Genomic DNA, 24,226 nt, shown 5'->3' on the forward strand with positions numbered 1-24,226 from the left:
TGGAGTTTCTATTTTTCAGAAAGAGGAAAAAAGTGATCTGGGAAACTACAGACCTTTTAGTTTGACCTCAATTGTCTGCTAGGTCTTCGAACGAATGTGGAAGGAGAAAGTAGTTAGGGGCATAGAGGTTAACGGTAATTGGGATAAAATACAACACGGTTTTTCAAAAGATAGATCATGGCAGATCAGCCTTCTCTTTCTTTCTTCGAGGACTGATTTTTTAGAGAAAGGAAATGCAGTAGATCTCATCTATCTGGATTTCAGTGGCATTTGATACAGTTCCACATGGGGAATTATGAGTCAAATTGGAGAAGATGGGGATTAATATTGCTGTTAACCCCTATGTGCATGACCTTGCCCTTTGCACTACTGAATTTCATCCCATTTCTGCTACTCCAGGTTTCAAGGTTGTCCAGCTCCACTCGTAGGATATTCCGGTGCTCCTCCATCATGGCAATACCTCCCAACTTGGTGTCATCTGCAGAGTTCATTAGCGCACTCCCGCTTTTTGTGCCAAGGTCTTCAATGAAAACCTTAAATAAGATTTGTCCCAAGACCAATTCCTGAGGAACTCCTGCTGGTCTCACAGTCAGGAAGTTTGTCCTGAGATATAATCTCAATCTGCGATGCTGGAGTTTGTAGCTCCCTGCTCCAGAGAGCTGATGCCCTACGTTAAGACAGTGTAACATACACCAGGAGAGAGCCCCAAACGGGGCCTTGGCTTTGCCCGTGTCCCTCCTCGGGAGGGAAGCTTTCCAAGATTAAAATGAAAGAAGTCCTAGAGAACAGGCTCGCACTCGGAGCATATTCCTTCTCTGGACATGGCTGGTCTCCAGCCACAGTTCAGTTCGGTCGCTGACCTGCAGACATGTGATTTCTAGATTTCCGGGCACAGAGCAAGCTGCAAGCGGTTGAAGAAGCGGTGCAGAAGCTCCAAGTCTCTCTGCGGCCTGACAACGCCTCGGATACGTCAGCAAAGGAATCGGACAGTAAGTCGCAGGACGAGGGTCTCAGGCATCAGGGTCGGCTCCCTTCCCTTGGCCTGGAAGCTGAGCACTCTCCTGCCGAGAGGTATGGTGGGTGCCTGGCATCCTCCTACTCCCCTCCATATACTTCCCTGCCAGGTGGTCCCGTCCCCCTGTCTAATGAGCTGCTGCTCTGCACATTCCTCTGCCAACAGAGGCTCTGTTCCCAGGGGTGGGGGGCTGCTCCAGGTTCCCTCCTAGCGCCCTCCCTGGCCGTGGCAGGCTGGCTGCATCCGTCCCATGCTCCTAAACAGTTTGCCTAGTGGTCAACGTCTTCCGTCCTGTCCCTGTTGCTTCCTTCGCTCCATAGTTTTCACCAGGGCCCCCGTACTGTCAGGACTGCATTCGCGGGAAAGACAGATGCAGCTCATGAGACACACAGGGCCCAGTTCAGTCCCTGGGGTAAGCAGGACGCCCGTGGAGCTGCACTCGTGGGTCTCAACGTGTCCCCTACCCCAGTCCCCGAGCCCTTCCCATGCAGCTACCATAATTCGGGTAACTGCCACAGTCTCATTGCTGGAAGCAGGCGCCCTCTTGTGGCCAGGTGTCACAACTGTCTGTCTATCGGACACAGGGCTGGACATACAAACCGGGCTGTGGATCAGGTTATTCAGCGTCCAATCAGAAGATGGGCCTGAACTAAAACCCCGGCACAGAGCACACCCCAAAGCTGGGCTGTTGAAAATCCCGGCCTGGAGCCCAGTGCCATGGCTCAGGTCCGTGGATGTTCCTGCAGCCCCAGCTCTGCCACATGCGACCCACTCACAGCTCACAAGGCAGGAGCGAATGGGGAGGAGGAGGCTGGGTAGATTGGGGGTACAGGGCTAGAGTTCAGGAGAGCTGGGTTCAATTCCCCGCTCTGCTGCAAACTTCCTGTGTGATCCTGGGCCCGCCTCCCTGCACCTCAGTTTCCCAGCAGGAAAATCATCCTTTATTTTATTTCTCCCACCTAGAGTCTACTTTGACTGTGAGCTGTTGAGAGCAGGGACTGTCCCCTCCTGTCTGTACAGCGCCTGGCACACAGGGGCCTGCAGGTGCTGCTCTACTGCATGTGCTGGTAATCAGGAGTTCTGCATCTCCACTGACGTGGCTGTGACTTTCTGCTAGGTCTGCAGCTCCTGGATGAAGCACTGGCAGGAGTCCGGATGCTGAGAGACCAGCTGGGCCACGTCAGTGCAGCGTATGGAGAAATCCAGACCCGTCTGGACAACGTCAGCGCAGCGCAAGCAGCAGGGCAAGGTCGCTGCAGTAAGCACTAGCTGCAGAGCCGGCTGGTGCCGTCTCTCCTGGTGCTGAGGATGAACGGAGCATTTCAGCTCCAAGGCTGTGAGCGCAGCGCCTTCCACCAGCACCGAGTTCTCGTTCATTAAACATCACCTGTGCCCACACCGTGGTGATCAGGGTGCAGTTCACTTATGCCCTGGGCCTCGTTAGCCTAACGGGAGCACCCAGCTACCAGCCCTTCTTAGATGCTCCGAACCTGTCCGGTCACAGGCGAAAAGTGATGCTGGCATTTCAGTGTATGGGGCGTTACTTTCACCAAGCCAGCGCCCCCTGCAGGGTGTGGGGGGAGGTGCCCAAGTGCGAAAGACCCCAGACCTTCACCACTTACAATCACTGAAAATTGTTGATTCAGAACCAGGGGGTGTTCCACCTTGGGCAGCTACATTCCCCCTCCTGAATTCCCCCTGCCAGCTCAGCTGAACAATGAATCTCCCCTTTCCCATTACAGCCCTGCTGCTCTGCACTGGGACCAGTGCCCATAGTCCACCCCAGATGCAGCTGCACCCCGTGGTGTCTGCTTTCTGCAGTACTCTTTGGGATCCTTCCTAGGGCCATGAAAGTTATCCACTGTGGTGCTGGAGAATCAGGATTCAGAAGTTCCCTGAGCTTGGGGCAGTTGAAGGGGAATGCAGCACTAGAATCCCTGAGCTCCCTGCGTGTGTCCCTGTGACTTTAGCCCAGGTTTCTCACCTCAGTCTCTGCTCCTAGGTTATGTGCTGACAAAGCTCTCCAGAGGCTGGAGGTTTTATGGTGGGAACTTCTATTACTTTTCACAAGAAAAAAAGCCGTGGGACGAGGCCGAGCGGTTCTGTGTGTCTCAGGACTCGCACCTGACCTCTGTCTCCTCCCAGGCGGAACAGGTGAGTGAGGGAACCTCCTAGGGGCTTGGATAATGGGTCAGTGCCTTGTTTCATACCAGAAGGAGGTGGAAGGTGGCAGCTGAGGTAGCAAATCTGCAACATGCCTTGTGGCAAACCATCGGAGAGGATGCCAAGCCTTGGAACCTGACTCAGGGGATTCACCCATCAGTTTAAAAGCAGAGATGGGCAGAGGAACAGTGCCAGGATCTGGACTTCCCATAGTCTGGGGTGCCGGGAGAGGGGGATTTGGGGTCAGGCTCATTTCTGATTTTCCCTACTTCCAATGTAGCATTTTCTGCAACCCCAATGACTTTTCCAGTGAGGACTCGCTTTGATCCCTCTCCCCAGTCCTGAGCTCCTGCTGGACAATCTAGAAGCCTGTATCTGGAAGGCTTGTGAGCAAGGGGCCATGCGCCTCTCAGAAAATCCTCTCTCCCCACGTGCCCACGGTAGCCCTCACCCCAGGCCTCTGGGGCACTTTCTGAGGAGGAAAATCCCACCCTCCTGCAGGGCCAGACTTTGCACCCAGTTCTCTGCTCCTAGCTTTGCTGCCTCCAAGGGCAGGGGGCCGATGTGAACTCTGAGGTGCCCGTCAGTAACTGCCGCACCCAGCTCTGAGGCGGCCGTGGTGGGGAGCGTTCTGAGACGGGTCGCTGTTGTTAGCCCCATTCGGATACAGATGCAGACACAGACACAGAGCTGCTCCAGGACTCCCTCGGGGTCTCCCAGCTAGTCACTGTCAGCGTTTGGGGCTGGACACCATGTCTCCCGCTGCCCAGTGCCCTGTTCACACCACCGGACGCCCTTTCCTCTCGCCCAAAATCTGCTCAGCCCAGGCAGCTGTGGCTGCATCCTGCAGCCTCTCTTGACTGACCTGGACACGCTGCAAACTGTGTCGTGCAGGAGTTTCTCTCCAGCGAGAGCAAGGGAGAAAGTCACTGGATTGGACTCACTGACCGGGGGACAGAAGGCAGCTCGCGCTGGGTGGATGGCACAGAATTCAGAGCAGATGCAAGCAGGGGGTGAGTAAAGCTGGAGATACGTGATTATTTATTACACGTTTGGTCACCAGCTCTTTCAGGCAGCGTCTGTACGGCCCCTTGCGTCTATGCAGCACCCGGCACAGTGGGCCCGATCCTGAGGGAGGCCCCTGGGCGCTGTCACCCAACAGCAATTAATCCTCTCAGGAATTTCTACTAATGCCCCTTTGCTTAGAGCAGGAGCCTAAAGACGGAGTGTGTGTTCTGTGCCCACTGAGCAAGGGCCAGAGCCTCACCTGGGGTAACTCGGCATTGACTTGAATGAACCACATCCATTTACACCAGCTGAGGATCTGGCCCCAAGTCAACTCAGTACAGCCAGGTCAGTCCGGTGGCAGGGTTCAGTGCTCTCCTTGGGATTGCTCTGCGCTCTCCCCTCTCTCCGGCTGGGGACGGGGAGGCTGTAGGGCCCGGGGGCCTGGCCGGAGCCAGCTGCAGTCGGTGCAATGACCTCAGTGGGCTGTGGACGAGTCCCATAACCCAGGGCCATGGAGAAGTTAATGAATGACCCATGCTGCCCTCTCTCTCCGTTCCTGCGTTCCCACCTCGGGGTGATCCTGGGACGTGCTGGGCCACGTGCTTTGGTTCTGGGCACTGAGATCTGAGCTGCTGCTGCTCAGCATTTGGAGTCACAAACTGACTTTGGCTCTTTGCTGGCCCATCAGGCGCAGGGCAGTTGCTACCCCTTGTCCTCAGAATCCCTTCGTTACCATGGCCACGAGTGCTGTGGAGAACTCTGAGGGGTCACCGCGTCATTTCCGGGTGTCGTGGTCCCCTGCCAACAACAGAGTCCACAGAGCAGAACTGAGCTCAGGAATTGGCTGTGGTTCTCCACTGAGACATTAACACTCTGATCTGTAGGTTCTGGGAGGAGAATCAGCCAGACAACTGGCATCAGGGGACAGGAGGCAGAGAAGACTGTGTGGAGATCCGCCCAAGGTGGAATGATGCCAACTGCACTCTGCTTTCTAGGTGGATTTGTAAGCAGGCCCATGGACAGGCTGGGCTGTGACATGCAGGTCCCAGCACCTCAGAAAGCACCTTTATTTTCAAGCTATGGAGCATGTTTTCTAGCCACCTGCTGATGAGGAGCCCTGTGCACTGGCGGGGGCCGCTTGGCATGTGCATTGCAGGGATGATTTGTCTTGGTGTGATATTTCTGACTGTATCAGAGACAGCTGCCCTTATGCCTCTCAGTATGCATGGCTCTGTAATTTGTCTGTTTCCAGGTCTGTCACAAAATAAAGTCCTTGGATCATAGAGTTATTGTTTCAGAATCAGCCAATAAATAATTATTTGCTTGACTTGAATTTCTAATTTTTGCACCTTTTGATCAGATGTCATGATGATGTCAGAACCATCTATATACACATTTAAAATGCCCAATTGTGTATGGTAAGGAAGGTATGTCGCCAAACATGTTTGGGCCATCGAGGAGATAAATTCATTCTCAACTGGGAGATTGGTTTCAAGAGCTGTTCGAATTCTCCAATCCCTACGCTGCTGTGCCATGAATTCTTGGTTTCTTTGCACCCATTATGAAGGAAAAATGGGCCCCTTCCAAAGGAATATCTGTAAATAAGCCAGGCAAAGAGACAATCTGATTTAAGTCATTTGACTATGAGCAATTTAGTCAAATTCACTAAAAGAACATAAGGGGTTTCTATTGGCACTTAACTGCCCACATTCTCCACCAAAAATGTTATGCTTAAAAAAGCACAGGAGATCTTTTACAGGGGAGAAGGCAGCATGCTGCATTTATTAAGAATACAGCAGTTAGCATATGCTTTTCAGTCACCCCCCACCCCCATGCACACAGTGCTGCCAGTTGATGTTTATAGTTACCAGTCCAGAGTCTGGATTTAAGTTGTTGACCTAGATGTGAAATGCTCGAGTCAGTTACCACTTGCTCAAAGTAGCCTGGCCCTGGGTTAGTCGCCCTGCTCTTGGTAATGTGTTTTACGTAGATCCCAAGGCTAGAATCACTGTGATCATCTAGTCTGTCCTCCTGTATAACACCGGCCAGAGACGGTCACCCAGTTACCCATGCATCGAGCCCATAGCTTGTGGTTGAGATACAGCATGAATTCTAAAAAGCCATCCAATCTTGATTTAAAGACATCAAGAGATGGAGAATCCACCACATTCCTCAGTAAGTTGTCCCAATGGTTAATTGCTTCTCAATATTAAGCATTAACTAAGCTCTGAGATGACAGACCTGGAGTCAGAGTTCTTTAAAGTACTCACACATTTTTGCTATTGTGTCCATATGAAAGGAAAACAGAACAGCAAGTGTCAAGGTTCCTCCCCCACTCTGAACTCTAGGGTACAGATGTGGGGACCTGCATGAAAAACCTCCTAAGCTTATCTTTACCAGCTTAGGTCAAAACTTCCCCAAGGTACAAAATATTCCACCCGTTATCCTTGGACTGGCCGCTACCACCACCAAACTAATACTGGTTACTGGGGAAGAGCTGTTTGGACGCGTCCTTCCCCCCAAAATACTTCCCAAAACCTTGCACCCCACTTCCTGGGGAAGGTTTGGTAAAAAGCCTCACCAATTTGCCTAGGTGACTATAGACCCAGACCCTTGGATCTTAAGAACAATGAACAATCCTCCCAACACTTGCACCCCCCCTTTCCTGGGAAATGTTGGATAAAAAGCCTCACCAATTTGCATAGGTGACCACAGACCCAAACCCTTGGATCTGAGAACAATGAAAAAGCATTCAGTTTTTTTACAAGAAGACTTAATAAAAAATAGAAGTAAATAGAAATAAAGAAATCCCCCCTGTACAATCAGGATGTTAGATATCTTACAGGGTAATTAGCTTCAAAAACAGAGAACTCCTCTAGGCAAAACCTTAAGTTACAAAAAAGATACACAGACAGAAATAGTTATTCTATTCAGCACAATTCTTTTCTCAGCCATTTAAAGAAATCATAATCTAACACATACCTAGCTAGATTACTTACTAAAAGTTCTAAGACTCCATTCCTGGTCTATCCCCGGTAAAGACCAGCATATAGACAGACACAGACCCTTTGTTTCTCTCCCTCCTCCCAGCTTTTGAAAGTATCTTGTCTCCTCATTGGTCATTTTGGTCAGGTGCCAGCGAGGTTACCTTTAGCTTCTTAACCCTTTACAGGTGAGAGGAGCTTTCCCCTGGCCAGGAGGGATTTGAAAGGGGTTTACCCTTCCCTTTATATTTATGACAGCAAGTGATGTAGACAGCACAGGTACCAAAAACTGCCCAATAAAGAAATGAAGAATTGCCCATTTCAGACACCTTTGAAAGGAAAAAAAACTAATTTTAAACTGGGTTGACCCCCATACCAGATATACAGAGTCTGCCTTCTAGAATATAGATATGCAGGCCTGCCTGTAAAGGCCTATACTTTAAGACAGAGTTGGGCAAACTTTTTGGCCTGAGGGCCACATCTGGGAATAGAAATTGTGTGGTGGGCCATAAATGCTCGCAAAATTGGGGTTGGGGTGTGGGAGAGGGTAAGGGCTCTGGTTGGGGGTGTGGGCTCTGGGGTAGGGCTTGGGATGAGGAGTTTGGAGGTTTAGGGTTTGGAGGGTGCTCTGGGCTGGGACTGAGGGGTTTGGAGGGTGGGAGGGGGATCAGGGCTGAGGCAGGGGTGTGAGAAGGGGTTCAAGTTCTGGGGATGAGAGGTTTGGGGTGCAGGAGGGTGCTCCTAGTTGGGATTGAGGGGTTTGGAGAGCGGGAGCGGGATCAAGGCTGAGGCAGGGGGTTGGGGCGTGGGGAGAGGCTCAGGTGTGCAGGCTTCGAGAGGCGCTTACCTCAAGGGTCTCCCGGAAGCAGTGGCATGTCTCTTCTCCAGCTCATATGCGGAGGTGTGGCCAGGCGGCTCTGCACGCTGCCTCATCCGCAGGCACCACCCCTGCAGCTCCCATTGCAGCGCACGAGGGGGCCATTGGAGCACATAGGAGCCAGAGCGGGGCCATGCCATGACTTCTGGGAGCCACACGGTGTGGCCCCTGACCCAGTGCCACAGATGTAGCTTGGGAGTGTGGCAAGCCCCAAACCTTGCTCCCCAGCAGGAGCTCACAGGCTGTCTTAAAAGAACTCATGGGCCGTAGTTTGCCCACCTCTGCTTTAAGAACTTAGGTGTATTTTTATCACTTAGCTAGTTATAGAGGTCTAAAACAAATAATCAAAATCACAGTCTGCCCATGTATGGGCCTTCTCTCCCTCGGATAGTCTGAGGCCTTATTCTTAGGCTAAGATCTCTGGCTAAGCAGCAGAGGCAGCCATAAGCTGGGAAGCGACCGGTCACCTCCTCACATTCCAAACTAGTCACATTGAAACAAGGTGGTATTGGGCTCTTAGGAATACAATCCTATCCTGATAGTGCCCATCACCACCAGATAAAGATGGTTAAAGAAAACTTAGTTTGATAGCATCCTGTCTGGTGAGAAATCCCTTCTCAATGGTTGTGGTTGTGAAACCCGCATTTCTGTATGTTTTATCTTTATGGCCCCCACTTTTCTATTGTTAATCTGTCTGGTTGTCTAATTGTTTCTGTCTACTGTATAATTAATTTTGCTAGGTGTAAGTTAATTAGGGTAGTGCGATATAATTGGTTAGAGAATTACGTTACAATATGTTAGGATTGGTTAGATAGATTTCAGTAAAATGACTGGTTAGGGTATAGCTGGGAATATTACTATATAAACTGGGGTCAAACAGGAAATTGGAATCATGCTTGCTGGAAATTAACCCCAATAAACATCACATTGTCTGCCCTTCGGACTTCTGGTCTTTTGCTGCTTGTGACACAAGAACCAGGGAAGTGGGAGGGTGGAGGGAAAGCCCTCTAACACTGCCCATAAACTAGGTGAATAGATCGAAGGCCATTAAAAGCAACCCCATAGTTCTTTGATGTTGCAATATCATGACACACTTCTAGAGGTTGCAACCCTAACTGCAGGCGGTAGTTAGATGGGGGAGAACTAAACTGGGTTTATACTCTTTTAGGCTCGGATTTGCGTCTCAGGTAAAGAACTGTCCCAGTTCCAAAGCTGTTATGACTGTGTCTTGAAAGCAGAGGGAGTCTCCTGCGTGCCTTGGAATGTTTCTTGAGGATGTGCTCAGAGCTGCAGCTTTTCTTCAGGACATGGGAGGGGCTAGTTTCCAAAAAGGGCCAGGAATTAAATTGCAAATGGGTTGTATTTTGAGTGACTTTCTGTGCTAGAAACTAGATTGTACTGCACCCAGGTAGAAACCTTCATATTTCTCTGCATAGTGAATATGCAGTTTTTGGTTGTTCCCTTCTATGTTCTACATCGTCATTGATAATATGCTGATGAAAGGACTAACCTGCCTACTTTCCCCCCCCACCATTTAGTTTGTTCCCTTCCATTTGGAAACACTTTTTCATCGCCCCATGAACTGAATGGAGCCTGAAATGAACATGAATCTTGTTTGTGGGTCATGTATTGGCGACAATGTTTTATTTCAGAAGGTGGATAAAGCTACTAGGGGAGAGGCTGTTCTAGATTTGATTGTGACAAATTGGGAGGAACTGGTTGAGAAACTGAAAGCCAGCTTGGCTGAAAATGATCATGAAATGACAGAGTTCACGATTCTAAGGGATGGTAGGAGGGAGAACAAAATAAAGACACTGGATTTCAAGAAGGCAGACTTTAGCAAACTCAGGGAGTTGGTAGGTAAGATCCCATGGGAAGCAAGTCTAAGGGGAAAAACAGCTGAAGACAGTTGGCAGTTTTTCAAAGAGATATTATTAAGGGCACAAGTGAAAACTAGAAAAGATAGAAAGTATGGCAAGAGACTAATCTGGCTTAAAAAGGTTTCAGAGGGGTAGCTATGTTAGTCTGAATCAGAAAAAAGAACGAGGAGTACTTGAGGCACCCTAGAGACTAACAAATTTATTTGAGCATAAGCTTTCGTGGGCTAAAACCCACTTCATCGGATGCATGCAGTGGAAAATACAGTAGGAAGATATATACACAGAGAACATGAAACAATGGGTGTTGCCATACCCACTATAACGAGAGTGATCAGCTAAGGTGAGCTATTCTCAGCAGGAGAAGAAAAACTTTTGTCGTGATAATTAGGATGGCCCATTTCCAACAGTTGACAAGAAAGTGTGAGTAACAGTGGGGGAGGAGGGGAAATAAGCATGGGGAAATAGTTTTATTTTGTGTTATGTATACAGCAAACAGGGAAAGATTAAGAATGAGCTCTCAAACTGGATACTCTCATGAAAAACCCAACCTTCCACAAAAACTTCCTCGTGGCTGGACTTTACAAAAACTAGACAAGCCATTTACAACACACACTTTGCTTCTCTACACAGGAAAAAGGACACTACACTATCTAAACTCCTACATGCCACAAGGGGCCACAACAGTGGTTCTCTTAACCCACCCAATGATATTGTTAATCTATCCAGCTGTACTCTTAGCCCAGCAGAAGAATCTGTCCTATCTTGGGGCCTCTCCTTCTGCCCCTCCACCCCCACGAACATGATACAGTTCTGTGGTGACCTAGAATCCTATTTTCGACATCTCCGACTCAAGGAATATTTCCAACACACCTCTGAACAACGTACTAACCCACAGAGACCTTCTTAGCAACACTACAAAAAGAAGGATTCTAGGTGGACTCCTCCTGAAGGTTGAAACAACAGACTGGACTTCTACATAGAGTGCTTCTGCCGACGTGCACGGGCTGAAATTGTGGAAAAGCAGCATCACTTGCCCCATAACCTCAGCCGTGCAGAACACAATGCCATCCACAGCCTCAGAAACAGCTTTCACATCATAATCAAAAAGGCTGACAAAGGAGGTGCTGTCGTCATCATGAATAGGTCGGAATATGAATGAGAGGCTGCTAGGCAGCTCTCCAACACCACTTTCTACAAGCCATTACCCTCTGATCCCACTGAGGGTTTGTCACGGAGTCCCTGGGCGATGCTCTGGAACTGCTCCCCATGAAGCCAGGCAGGACTCTGGGGAAGTCTCCTCTCTGTGAGCAGCCTGTCTTCAGGACACAAAGCTCACCCGGCTTCCACCTTCCTGAGTCTGACCTCGGAGCATTCAGCATCCTCTGCCCCTCCGTGCGCTTCCCACAGTGAGTCCGCTCAGGCGGGGTCCTGGGGAAGCCAGAGGGTCCTGCACCCCAACTCCGCAGTCAGACATGACTCTCAGCCAGCCAGTAAAACAGAGGTTTATTAGACGATAGGGACATGGTCTAACACAGAGCTTGTAGGTGCAGAGAACAGAACCCCTCAGCCGGGTCCATTTTGGGGGGCAGTGAGCCAGACATCCACGTCTGCATTTCACTCCATGTCTCCAGCCAGCCCCAAACTGAAACTCCCTCCAGCCCTTCCTCTTCTGGGCTTTCCCCTTTCCCGGGCCAGGAGGTCACCGGATTCCTTTGTTCTCCAGCCCTTTAGCTCTCACCTTGCAGGGGGGAAGTGCCCAGGCCATCAGTTGCCAGGAAACAGGGTGTTGGCCATTCTCTGTGTCCAGACCCCTGCACACACCTGCCCTCTAGGGCTCTGCAATGACCCTACACCCTTATCCCACCACCTAGAGACTTAAGAACGGCATAGGGGAAACTGAGGCACCCCCCCACACTATTCAGAGGAACCATTAAGAACAGTCCCACTTCGTCACAGGGTTACCAAAAGAAAGTACAGCATTTTCTCAAGAAAATCCCTGAAAAGAACAAGTCTGCACAGACACACCCCTGGAACCCCAACCAGGGGTATTCTATCTTCTACCCAAAAGCTATAAACCTGGAAATCCTGGGCGCCCCATCATCTCAGGCATTGGCACCCTCACAGCAGGATTGTCTGGCTATGTAGACTCCCTCCTCAGGCCCTACGCTACCAGCACTCCCAGCTATCTTTGAGACACCACTGACTTCCTGAGGAAACTACAATCCATCGGTGATCTTCCAGCAAACACCATCCTGGCCACTATGGATGTAGAAGCCCTCTACACCAACATTCCACACAAAGATGGACTACAGGCCGTCAGGAACACTATCCCCGATAATGTCACAGCTAACCTGGTGGCTGAACTTTGTGACTTTGTCCTCACCCATAACTATTTTACATTTGGGGACAAAGTATACCTTCAGATCAGCGGCACTGCTATGGGTACCCGCATGGCCCCACAGTATGCCAACATTTTTATGGCTGACTTAGAACAACGCTTCCTCAGCTCTCGTTCCCTAACGCCCCTACTTTATTTGCGCTATATTGATGACATCTTCATCATCTGGACCCATGGAAAAGAAGCCCTTGAGGAATTCCACCATGATTTCAACAATTTCCATCCCACCCTCAACCTCAGCCTGGTCCAGTCCACACAAGAGATCCACTTCCTGGACACTACGGTGCTAATAAACGGTGGTCACATAAACACCACCCTATACCGGAAACCTACTGACCGCTATACTTACCTACATGCCTCCAACTTTCATCCAGACCACACCAACGATCCATTGTCTACAGCCAAGCTCTATGATACAACCGTACTTGCTCCAACCCCTCAGACAGAGACAAATACCTACAGGATCTCTATCAAGTGTTCTTACAACTACAGTACCCACCTGCGGAAGTGAAGAAACAGATTGATAGAGCCAGAAGAGTACCCAGATGTCACCTACTACAGGACAGGCCCAACAAAGAAAGTAACAGAATGCCACTAGCCGTTACCTCCAGCCCCCAACTAAAACCTCTCCAACGCATCATCAAGGATCTACAACCTATCCTAAAGGACGACCCATCACTCTCACAGATCTTGGGAGACAGGCCAGTCCTTGCCTACAGACAGCCCCCCAACCTGAAGCAAATACTCACCAGCAACCACACACCACACAACAAAAACACTAACCCAGGAACCTATCCTTGCCACAAAGCCCGTTGTTAACTCTGTCCACATATCTATTCAAGGGACACCATCATAGGACGTAATCACATCAGCCACACTATCAGAGGCTCGTTCACCTGCACATCCACCAATGTGATATATGCCATCATGTGCCAGCAATGCCCCTCTGCCATGTACATTGACCAAACCAGACAGTCTCTACGCAAAAGAATAAATGGACACAAATCAGACGTCAAGAATTATAACATTCAAAAACCAGCCGGAGAACACTTCAATCTCTATGGTCACTCGATTACAGACCTAGAAGTGGCAATTCTTCAACAAAAAAAACTTCAAAAACAGACTCCAACGAGAAACTGCAGAACTGGAATTAATTTGCAAACTGGACACCATGATATTAGGCTTGAATAAAGACTGGGAATGGATGGGTCATTACACAAACTAAAAACTATTTCCCCAGGCTAATTTTCCCCCTACTGTTACTCATACCTTCTTGTCAACTGTTTGAAATGGGCCATCCTGATTATCACAACAAAAGTTTTTTTCTCCTGCTGATAATAGCCCACCTTAATTGATTAGTCTTGTTAGAGTTGGTATGGCAACACCCATTTTTTTTCATGTTCTCTGTGTATATATCTTCCTACTGTATTTTCCACTGCATGCATCCGATGAAGTGGGTTTTAGCCCACGAAAGCTTATGCTCAAATAAATTTGTTAGTCTCTAACGTGCCACAAGTACTCCTTGTTCTTTCTTCTGACTTAAACAGGTGATCTTCAATGATCTAAAAATCAAAAAAGAGTCCTATAAAAAGAGAAAACTTGGTCAAATTTCAAAGGATGAATATAACAAATAATACAAGTATGTAGGGGCAAAATTAGAAAGGCCAATGCACAAAATGAGATCAAACTAGCTAGAGACATGAAGGGTAACAAGAAAACATTCTGCAAATACATTGGAAGCAAGAGGAAGACCAAGGACAGGGTAGGCCCATTACTCAATGGGCTGGTGGGCGGGCGGGTGGGGGAATAATAACAGATAATGTGGAAATGGCAGAGGTGCTTAATGACTTCTTTGTTTCAGTTTTCATCAAGAAGGTTGGTGGTGATGGGATGTCTAATACAGTGAATGTCCATGGAAATGAGGTAGGCTCAGAGGCTAAAATGGAGAAAGAACATGTTAAAAATGCCTTAGAGAAATTAGAGGTCTTTAAGTCACCAGGGCCCGATGAAATACACCCTAGAATGTACTGTTCAAGGAGCTGACTGAGGACATATCTGAGCCATTAGCGATTATCTTTGAGAAGTCATGGAAGATTTTTGAGAAGACTGGAAAAGGGCAAATCTAGTGCCCATCTATAAAAAGGGAAATAAGGACAACCCGGGGAATTACAGACCAGTCAGCTTAACTTCTGTACCCGGAAAGATAAGGGAGCAAACAATTAAGCAATCAATTTGCAAATATCTACAATTTAATAAGGCGATAAGTAACAGTCAGCATAGATTTGTCAAGAACAAATTGTGTCAAACCAACCTGCTAGCTTTCTTTGACAGGGTAACAAGCCTCGTGGCTAGGGGGGAAGAGGTAGACGTGGTATATCTTGACTTTAGTAAAGCTTTTGATACTGTTCCACATGACCTTCTCATAAACAAACTAGGGAAATGCAACCTAGATGGAGCCACTATAAGGTGGGTGCAAAACTGGTTGGAAAACTGTTCCCAGAGAGTCATTATCAGTGGTTCACAATCATTCTGGAAGGGCATAATGAGTGGGTCCTGCAGGGATCAGTTCTGGGTCTGATTCTGTTCAATATCTTCATCAATGATTTAGATGATGGCATAGAGAGAGTACACTTATAAAGTTTGCAGACAATACCAAGCTGGGAGGAGTTGCAAGTGCTTTGGAGGATAGGATTAAAATTCAAAATGATCTGGACAAACTGGAGAAATGCTCTGAAGTAAATAGGATAAAATTCAATCGGGACAAATGCAAAGTTCTCCACTTAGGAAGGAACAATGAGTTGCAGACATACAAAATGGGAAATGACGGCCTAGGAAGCAGTCCTGCTGAAAGGGATCCGGGGGTCATAGTGGACCACAAGCTAAATATGAGTCAACAGTGTAACGCTGTTGCAAAAAAAGCGAACATCGTTCTGGGCTGTATTAGCAGGAGTGTTGTAACCAAGACATGAGAAGTAATTCTTCTGCTCTGCGCTGATTAGGCCTCAACTGGAGTATTGTGTCCCGTTCTGGGCACCACATTTCAGGAAAGATGTGGACAAACTGGAGAAAGTCCAGAGAAGAGCAACAAAAATGATTAAAGGTCTAGAAAACATGACCTATGAGGGAAGATGGAAAAAATTGGGTTTGTTTACTCTGGAAAAGAGAAAACTGAGAGGGGACATGAGAACAGTTTTCTAGTACATAAAAGGTTGTTACAAGGAGCGGGGAGAGAGAAGTTATTCTTCTTAACCTCTGAGGATAGGACAAGAAGCAATGGGCTTAAATTGCTGCAAGGGAGGTTTAGGTTAGCCATAAGGAAAAACTTCCTAACTGTCAGGGTCGTTAAGCACTGGAATAAATTGCCCAGGGAGTTGTGGAATCTCCATAGACTCACAGATATTAGGGGCAGAAGGACCATTATGATTATCTAGTCCGACCTCCTGCACAACGTAGGCCACAGAATCTCACCCACCCACTCCTGCGAAAAACCTCTCACCTATGTCTAAGCTATTGAAGTCCTCAAATCGTGGTTTAAAGACTTTTTAGGAGCAGAGAATCCTCCAGCAAGTGACCTGTGCCCCATGCTACAGAGGAAGGCGAAAAAACTCCAGGGCCTCTTCCAATCTGCCCTGGAGGAAAATTCCTTCCTGACCCCAAATATGGCGATCAGCTAAACCCTGAGCATATGGGCAAGATTCACCAGCCAGACACCCAGGAAAGAATTTTCTGTAGTAACTCAGATCCCACCCCATCTAACATCATTGGAGATTTTTAAGAGCAGGTTGGATAAACACCTGTCAGGGATGGTCTAGGTAATACTTAGTCCTGCCATGAGTGGAGGGGAGTGGACAAGGAGACCTCTCGAGGTCTCTTCCTTCCAGTCCTATGAGTCTATCCCAAGATGGAGTCCAGTACCAGGTGACCTAGTCACATGTCCCTGTAAAGTCACATGCCCATGCCTGCTTCACTTAGTCGTAGCAGAAGCCAATACCCATACTTTAGGTAGAACGTTTACAGGAAAGCCCTTGAGATGCAGACGGGTGTCTTCCACAGTCCGTTGTGAGCTAAGTGTCTCTCTAATGGGCCAGGCAACTTGAATGTCATCAGTGTAGCGCAAGTAGAGTAGGGGCATTAGGGGACGAGAGCTGAGGATGCGTTGTTCTAAGTTAGCCAAAAGAGTTCTAATCCTTCAACAAAAAAAACTTCAAAACCAGACTCCAATGAGAGACTGCTGAATTGGAATTAATTTGCAAACTGGATACAATTACCTTAGGCTTGAATAGAGACTGGGAGTGGATGGGTCATTACACAAAGTAAAACTATTTCCCCATGTTTATTTCCTCCCCCCGCACGTTCCTGTTAACTGCTGGAAATGGCCCACCTTGATTATCACTACAAAAGGTTCCCCCCCACCCTCGCCCCACACCATTCTCCTGCTGGTAATAGCTCACCTTCCCTGATCACTCTTGTTACAGTGTGTATGGTAATACCCATTGTTTCCTGTTCTCTGTGTATATAAAATCTCCTCCGTGTATTTTCCACTGCATGCCTCGGATGAAGTGAGCTGTAGCTCACGAAAGCTTATGCTCAAAGAAATTGGTTAGTCTCTAAGGTGCCCCAAGTCCTCCTTTTCTTTTTACAGGAAATACAGATACAGAGTCAATATTCCTAACTTATGATCCCAAAAGATACATGCAAACAAATAGGATAATGATATTCAGTAAATCGTAACCTTTCCAGTGATACTCACATGGCCTATCTTGAATAAAATACATTATGGTTATGTCATAATCATATAATAATAATAATAACAACATTACTGTGAAGAATACGGGATGTAGTGTCATTACAGGTCCCAGCCACGCACCTTGGCACAAAGACAAACGCTCCCTGCCTGAAGTGTGTTGGAGGGTGTCAAGGTTCCTTCCCCACTCTGAACTCTAGGGTACAGATGTGGGGACCTGCATGAAAGACCCCCTAAGCTTATTCTTACCAGCTTAGGTTAAACGCTGCCACCACCAAAGTATTCCACAAAGAACAGGGGAAGTGCCCACTTGGAAACGTCACCCCCCCAAAATATCCCACCAAGCCCTACACCCCCTTTCCTGGGGAAGGCTTGATAAAAATCCTCACCAATTTGCACAGGTGAACACAGACCCAAACCCTTGGATCTTAAGGGCAATGAAAAAACAATCAGGTTCTTAAAAGAGAATTTTAATTAAAGAAAAAGTAAAAGAATCACCTCTGTAAAATCAGGATGGTAAATACCTTACAGGGTAATCAGATTCAAAACATAGAGAATCCCTCTAGGCAAAACTTTAAGTTACAAAAAGACACAAAAACAGGAATATCCATTCCATTCAGCACAACTTATTTTATCAGCCATTTAAACAAAACAGAATTTAACACATATCTAACTAGATTGATTATTAGCCCTTTACAGGAGTTCTGACCTGCATTCCTGCTCCGGCCCCAGCAAAAGCAACCCACAGACAGAGAGACACTTTGTTTCTCGCCCCCTCCAGCTTTGAAAGTATCTTGTCTCCTCATTGGTCATTTTGGTCAGGTGCCAGCGAGGTTATCTTAGCTTCTTAACCCTTTACAGGTGAAAGGGTTTTTCCTCTGGCCAGGAGGGATTTAAAGGTGTTTACCCTTCCCTTTATATTTATGACAGGGGGATGAGAGTTAGCCCCTGGAACAAGCACCACACTTAAGAGAAAACCACTTTTTAGCTAACCCAACAAATTTACAGGAGCAGACCCAGCTCAGGATCCCCAACCAGGCTTACACAGACTCCCTGGCACAGCACACAGCTAAACACCCCTCCCTTCAGCCTGGTGGGACACCCCCAGACACATGGCCACACACAGCTCTTCCCTGCTTTGGCTCAGGCCAAGCTCTCTGTGTGCTTCCATCATGGGCTGAGCACAGGAGGCAGGTTGGGTTACGTGACCTACAGCTCTGACGGCATCGGGCGCCTCCCTCCAGTCTGCTCATTCACTCAGTGCATCCCAGGGATCGGAGTCATTCTGTCCGTGAGTGGCACTCCCTCCTAGCCAATCGGCTTTGTGCGGAGGAGCATGGAGGGAGGGGGAAAGGGCTGGCGCTCTTATGCCAGCTCAGCAAGAAAGGGGCCAATCCCTCACTACCAGAGAGCAGGCTGGAGCACTCGGGTATTGATCCTTCTACCTTTCACCTGCAAAGCGAGCACACTTTCATTTGAGCTAATTCCCCCAAGCTGGAGCCTGTCTCCTGTGCTCCTGACACTGCCAGGCAAAGGAGGGCCAGAGCCCAGCATTTCTCTGCCCCGCAAGGGCCGGCTTTTTGGGAGGCCAAGTAGGGAAAGGGAGGGGGCCACTGGAGGTGCCCCCCGGCTGGCAGTGCCTTCGAAAAAGAAGGGGATGCCCCTGCCACTGGAGAATGCAGGCATCATTCCTATTGCTGGTTGTATTGTAAACTAGAACTCTGCCATGTGAGCTAATTCCCCTGCAAGTCCCCAGCTGCCCTGAGCCACACATCTCATTCTGGAGGCCACAATGTCCCTGTGGCTCCTTTCCAAAAGGGCTACTTATAAACTAGCTCCCTGTGGGCTGGCTCGCTCAGCTGGTTAGAGCATGGTGCTAATAACGCCAAGGTGGTGGGTTCGAGCCCCATGCTGGCCATTCCACAGGTGGAGGGGGTTCTCTTGTCTTGTCTTTCTTTAGCTGACTGCTCTGGGCAGGGAGGCCAGAAAAGGAAATGGGTTGAGCGGCTGGTAGGGAGCAGGCAAGAGTCCTGGTGGGAGGAGGGTCCATCTGGCATAGGCACTGCAAGTTGCCAGCCTGCAGGGAGGTGGCTCTGGCCACCTCCTTTCCTCCCCTCTCCCAGCTAGTTCCCTGATCTGGTGGTTGAAAGGGACTAGGACCCGGGGCAAAGCCTGGCCAGCTGCCTGCTCCACTTGCAGGAGAAGGTGCATATCACAGGGCTGTCATCTTGACCCCATTGTCCTGGGTTGACCTGATAGCCCAAATTCTTGCCGCCTGCACTGTCCACCCAAATGCACCCTACAGGGGGGCAGGCCCTCCAGCCCAAGCCACAGAGGAAGACTTATAGTTGCTGTGACAGGTTCAGTCACAGAGACCAACTTGGGACTGCCACCTGATGTGCTGAGATCACCTCTGAGCCCATTTTCCCTGCCAGCTTGGGACTCCAGAACCCTGCCTTGTTGAGCCAGATGCACTAGCCTGGTGCAACCCAGACCCAGGTCTGGTCCACGCCCCCAAAGCTGCAGACTTTAACCAAAACCTGCTCAGCAGGTCACCTGTCTCCAGGACCCGGACACCCAGTTCCCAGTGGGATCCAAACCCCAAATAAATCCATTTTACTCTGTATAAAGCTTATACAGGGTAAACTCAAATTGTCCGCCCTCTATAACACTGATAGAGAGCTATGCACAGCTGTTTGCTCCCCCAGGTATTAATAATTTACTCTGAGTTCGTTAATAAACAAAAGTGATTTTATTAAGTATAAAAAGTAGGACTTATGTGATTTCAAGTAATAACAGACAGAACAAAGTAAATCACCAAGCAAAATAAAGCAAAACAAGTCTAAGCCTAACACATTAAGAAACTGATTACAGATAATATCTCGCCCTCAGAGATGTTCCAATCAGCTTCTTTCACATACTAGATCCCTTCCTAGCATGGGGCCCGATCCTTCCCCATGGTATAGTCTTTATTAGTTCCAGCAGACATCTTAGGTGGAAAACAGGGGCTTTCTCATGTCTGGAAACCCCCCTTTGTTCTGTTCCAACCCCTTTTATAGCTTTGACACAAGGCGGGAATCTTTTGTCTCTCTGGGTTCCCCCCTCTCCTTCTAAATGGAAAAGTACCAGATTTAAGATAGATTGCATTATCAGTTGACCTGATCATATGTACTGTGAGACCCCAGCCTCCATTCTTCCTGGGCTGGCTTACACATACGCAGGAAGGCTTGCAAGTAAACAGAGCCATTTACAACCAATTGTCCTAGTCAATGGGAGCCATCAAGATTCTAAACCACCATTAATAGCCCACACTTTGCATAATTACAATCGGACCTCAGAGTTAGACTTCATATTTCTAGCTTCAGATACAAGAATGATACATTCATACAAATAGGAGGAATATATTCAAACCTTTGTTATGTTTCAGAGGAGCAGCCGGGTTAGTCTGTGTTCGCAAAAAGAAAAGGAGGACTCGTGGCACCTTAGGGACTCACCCATTTCTTTGAGCATAAAGCTGTGGCTCACGAAAGCTCACGCTCAAATAAATTGGTGAGTCTCTAAGGTGGCACAAGTAGTCTTAACCTTTGTTATGATACCTTACAAGAGACGTTTTGCATAAAGCAAATTCCAGTTACATCATATTCACACCCATAAGCATATTTCCATCAAACATATGGAATGCAACATCACAGTTGCTACCTCCAGCTAGGCCAGAGGCTTAAGAGTCGGCCTGGGCCAGGTCGGGCTCGGGCTTCCCTGGACCACAGCCTCCCAATGCACGGACCACACACTGCCCCACACAGCTCACACAGGAAGGATCAGGAGGAGCACTCTCCCAAGGGGCACCAGCCCGCCACGTCAGCTTCCTTTGCTTTCTCTTCTACCCATTTCCTCCCCAATTCTTCGGGCCTCAGAAGATCGCTCCCTGGGACGCAGGGAAGACACAGGCACGGGAGTCTAGTACTCCCAGGCAAACACGCATACTCACCGTTTTGCAGAGGCTATTGTGGCACTGTAGAAATCCCATTCAGATCCATGGAAGTGGTCAACCTGTACGTCAAAAGGCCCTACATGTGGAAAAAGACGACTTTCTTCTAGTAAAAACACTTTTCCTTTGGCTAACCTTCCAAATCTTCACATGGCTGTAAAGAGGAAAACGTACCAACACACACACGCTGTGACAAAGTTCCTCCTCTGCCTTGGTGGGTCCTGCGCTTACTGGCAGATTTGCTCGCCTCAGAGGTTCACGGCAGCCCTCAGTTTGGCCATTTTCATGGCTTGAATCTGCCATTCACTCAGTTAGCCTCATCACTGGCCAGCATGGGGAAAGGAAGAAGAACAATCCCCACAGTCTCTGCTGATCCACCTAGTGGATCGAGGAACAGGCCAGAGACCTTCCCCTCTGGTGGAACCCACAGTCCAGGTCAACTCCTCCGGTATCAAGTAGGGAGTTGGGGGAATGGAGGTTTGGGGGGAACCTGGGCCCGCCCTCTACTTCGGGTTCCAACCCAGGGCCCTGTGGATTGCAGCTGTCTATAGTGGCTCCTGTAACAGCTGCGTGACAGCTACAACTCCCTGGGCTACTTCCCCATGGCCTCCTCCCAACACCTTCTTTATCCTCACCACAGGACCTTCCTCCTGATGTCTGATAATGCTTATACTTCTCAATCTTCCAGTCGTATGCCTTCTCACTCTCAGCTTCTTGCGCCTCGTGCTCCCAGCTCCTTGCATGCACACCACAAACTGAAGCGAGCTTTTTAAACCCAGGTGCCCTGATTAGCCTGCCTGTCTTAATTGATTCTGGCAGCTTCTTGATTGGCTGCAGGTGTTCTAATCAGCCTGTCTGCCTTAATTGTTTCCAGAAAGTTTCTGATTGTTCTGGAACCTTCCCTGTTAACTTACCCAGGGAAAAGGGACCTACTTAACCTGGGGCTAATATATCTGCCTTCGATCACTCTCCTGTAGCCATCTGGCCTGACCCTGTCACAACGCACACACACAGTCCTAATGCTCCCCAGCCAAAAATAAAAGAAAGGAAACAATTTCGCAATGGACACCCTGCCACAACAGTACACCTGTGAAAATGAAACTGAATTGCTGGACATTATGCAAAAGGGGGCTGATGGAAAGCTGCCAAAATGGAGATGGTGTGGAAAGGTAGAGACCCACCACTGCGCTTCCTTTTCATACTTCTTGCAACAGCTGATGAACTTTCACGGGCTTTTCACATCTGAGCCTACGCTAGCAGAACACCTTGAGGAGCTTCCCAGGGGCTGCCTGGTTCAGCTGGACTGAGCATTAAGAGACCTGAGTCTGCCCCTTACTCCGGGTCCCAGCCCTGCCCACTACTCTGGGTCCTGGCCCAGGGACCCTGCAGCTCTTTAATTTCTCATCAGTGCTGCTTCAAATTCCCTGGGCCATTTCCCTGCAGCCCCAGCACTTTCTTCACCCTATTCCCAGGGCCTTGAGCCTGCAAGCCCCAGTAGCCAGCTAGGAGCTCTCTCTAGATCCCTCCGTCCCTGCTAGCAGCTGCCCTGTCTGAGGTGCTACCCTCCTGCAGCCCTCTAGGAACCCCGTCCTCTTTCCTGGGATCCCTGCAGCAACTGACCACCTCTGCCCCTGCAGCTCTTTTTATATGGGCCTGCTGGGCCCTGATTGTCTGCTTCTCGCATCCTCTGTCAGATGGGCTGCTCCCTGCACAGCCTCTTTAGGCTGCTTTTAACCCCTTCTCCGCCAGTGTGGGGCAGACGCCCCATCACGCATCTACAATATATTTCTCAGACAGGAGAGCAAATACGTACTGAAGTACCACACGGTAATGCAGAAATCACCCAAGTGCGGAAAACTATTTCAGACACAGGACATCACTCTTGGTGGGAAAAACTATTAGGGTGGTCGCCTTCTGTGACTGGAATGCTAAATATAATGACTCACCTCACTGTGGTGATCATTGGAATCCGATTTGCTTTACTGGTAGGTAGGATAGCTTTGCTTGCTGGATGAAAAGAACTGTTCAGAAAATACAGGAGGTTGACATACAATGTCAAATAAGGCCCTTGTTAATCTTACCGTCTGAGAAGTCTGAGTATTGGACTTCTGTAATAGTAACCACGACTTTGGTTAAAGTGTCATTCATAGAATATAGAATATCAGGGTTGGAAGGGACCTCAGGAGGTCATCTAGTCCAACCCCCTGCTCAAATCAGGACCAATCCCCAACTAAATCATCCCAGCCAGGGCTTTGTCAAGCCTGACCTTAAAAATCTCAAAGGAAGGAGATTCCACCACCTCCCTAGGTAACGCATTGCAGTGCTTCACCACCCTCCTAGTGAAAAAGTTTTTCCTAATATCCAACCTAAAACTCCCCCACTGCAACATTACTCCTTGTTCTGTCATCTGCTACCACTGAGAACAGTCTAGATCCATCCTCTTTGGAACCCCCTTTCAGGTAGTTGAAAGCAGCTATCAAATCCCCTCTCATTCTTCTCTTCTGCAGACTAAACAATCCCACTTCCCTCAGCCTCTCCTCATAAGTCATGTGCTCCAGTCCCCTAATCATTTTTCTTGCCCTCCGCTGGACATTTCCAATTTTTCCACATCCTCCTTGTAGTGTGGGGCCCCAAACTGGACACAGTACTCCAGATGAGGCCTCACCAATGTCGAATAGAGGGAAACGATCACGTCCCTCGATCTGCTGGCAATGCCCCTACTTATACATCCCAAAATGCCCTTAGCCTTCCTGGCAACAAGGGCACACTGTTGACTCCTATCCAGCTTCTCGTCCACTGTAACCTCTAGGTCCTTTTCTGCAGAACTGCTGCCGAGCCATTCGGTCCCTAGTCTGTAGCGGTGCCTGGGATTCTTCCGTCCTTAGTGCAGGACTCTGCACTTGTCCTTGTTGAACCTCATCCTCCAGATCATTAATGAAGATATTGAACAAAATCGGCCCCAGGACCGACCCTTGGGGCACTCCACTTGATACCGGCTGCCAACTAGACATGGAGCCATTGATCACTACCCACGGAGCCCAACGATCTAGCCAACTTATCATCCTTTCATCCAGCCCATACTTCTTTAACTTGCTGGCAAGAATACTGTGGGAGATCGTGTCAAAAGCTTTGCTAAAGTCAAGGAACAACATGTCCACTGCTTTCCCCT

General features: G+C 48.7%; 1 long non-coding RNA gene and 1 other non-coding gene across 2 annotated transcripts; both read left to right on the plus strand.

The window, feature by feature from the left end:
* Positions 1-3,097: 3,097 nt before the first annotated feature.
* Positions 3,098-5,485, plus strand: LOC140910053 (uncharacterized). Its single transcript, XR_012158408.2, has 3 exons — positions 3,098-3,169; positions 4,073-4,191; positions 5,071-5,485. It is a non-coding gene; the product is annotated as an uncharacterized LOC140910053 (long non-coding RNA).
* Positions 5,486-18,913: 13,428 nt separating this feature from the next.
* Positions 18,914-18,987, plus strand: TRNAI-AAU (transfer RNA isoleucine (anticodon AAU)). The gene has a single exon. It is a non-coding gene; the product is annotated as a tRNA-Ile (tRNA).
* The last annotated feature ends 5,239 nt before the right edge of the window (positions 18,988-24,226 follow it).

Source organism: Lepidochelys kempii, chromosome 4 (assembly GCF_965140285.1).
Source record: "Lepidochelys kempii isolate rLepKem1 chromosome 4, rLepKem1.hap1, whole genome shotgun sequence".
In the NCBI taxonomy this organism is placed as follows: domain Eukaryota; kingdom Metazoa; phylum Chordata; order Testudines; family Cheloniidae; genus Lepidochelys; species Lepidochelys kempii.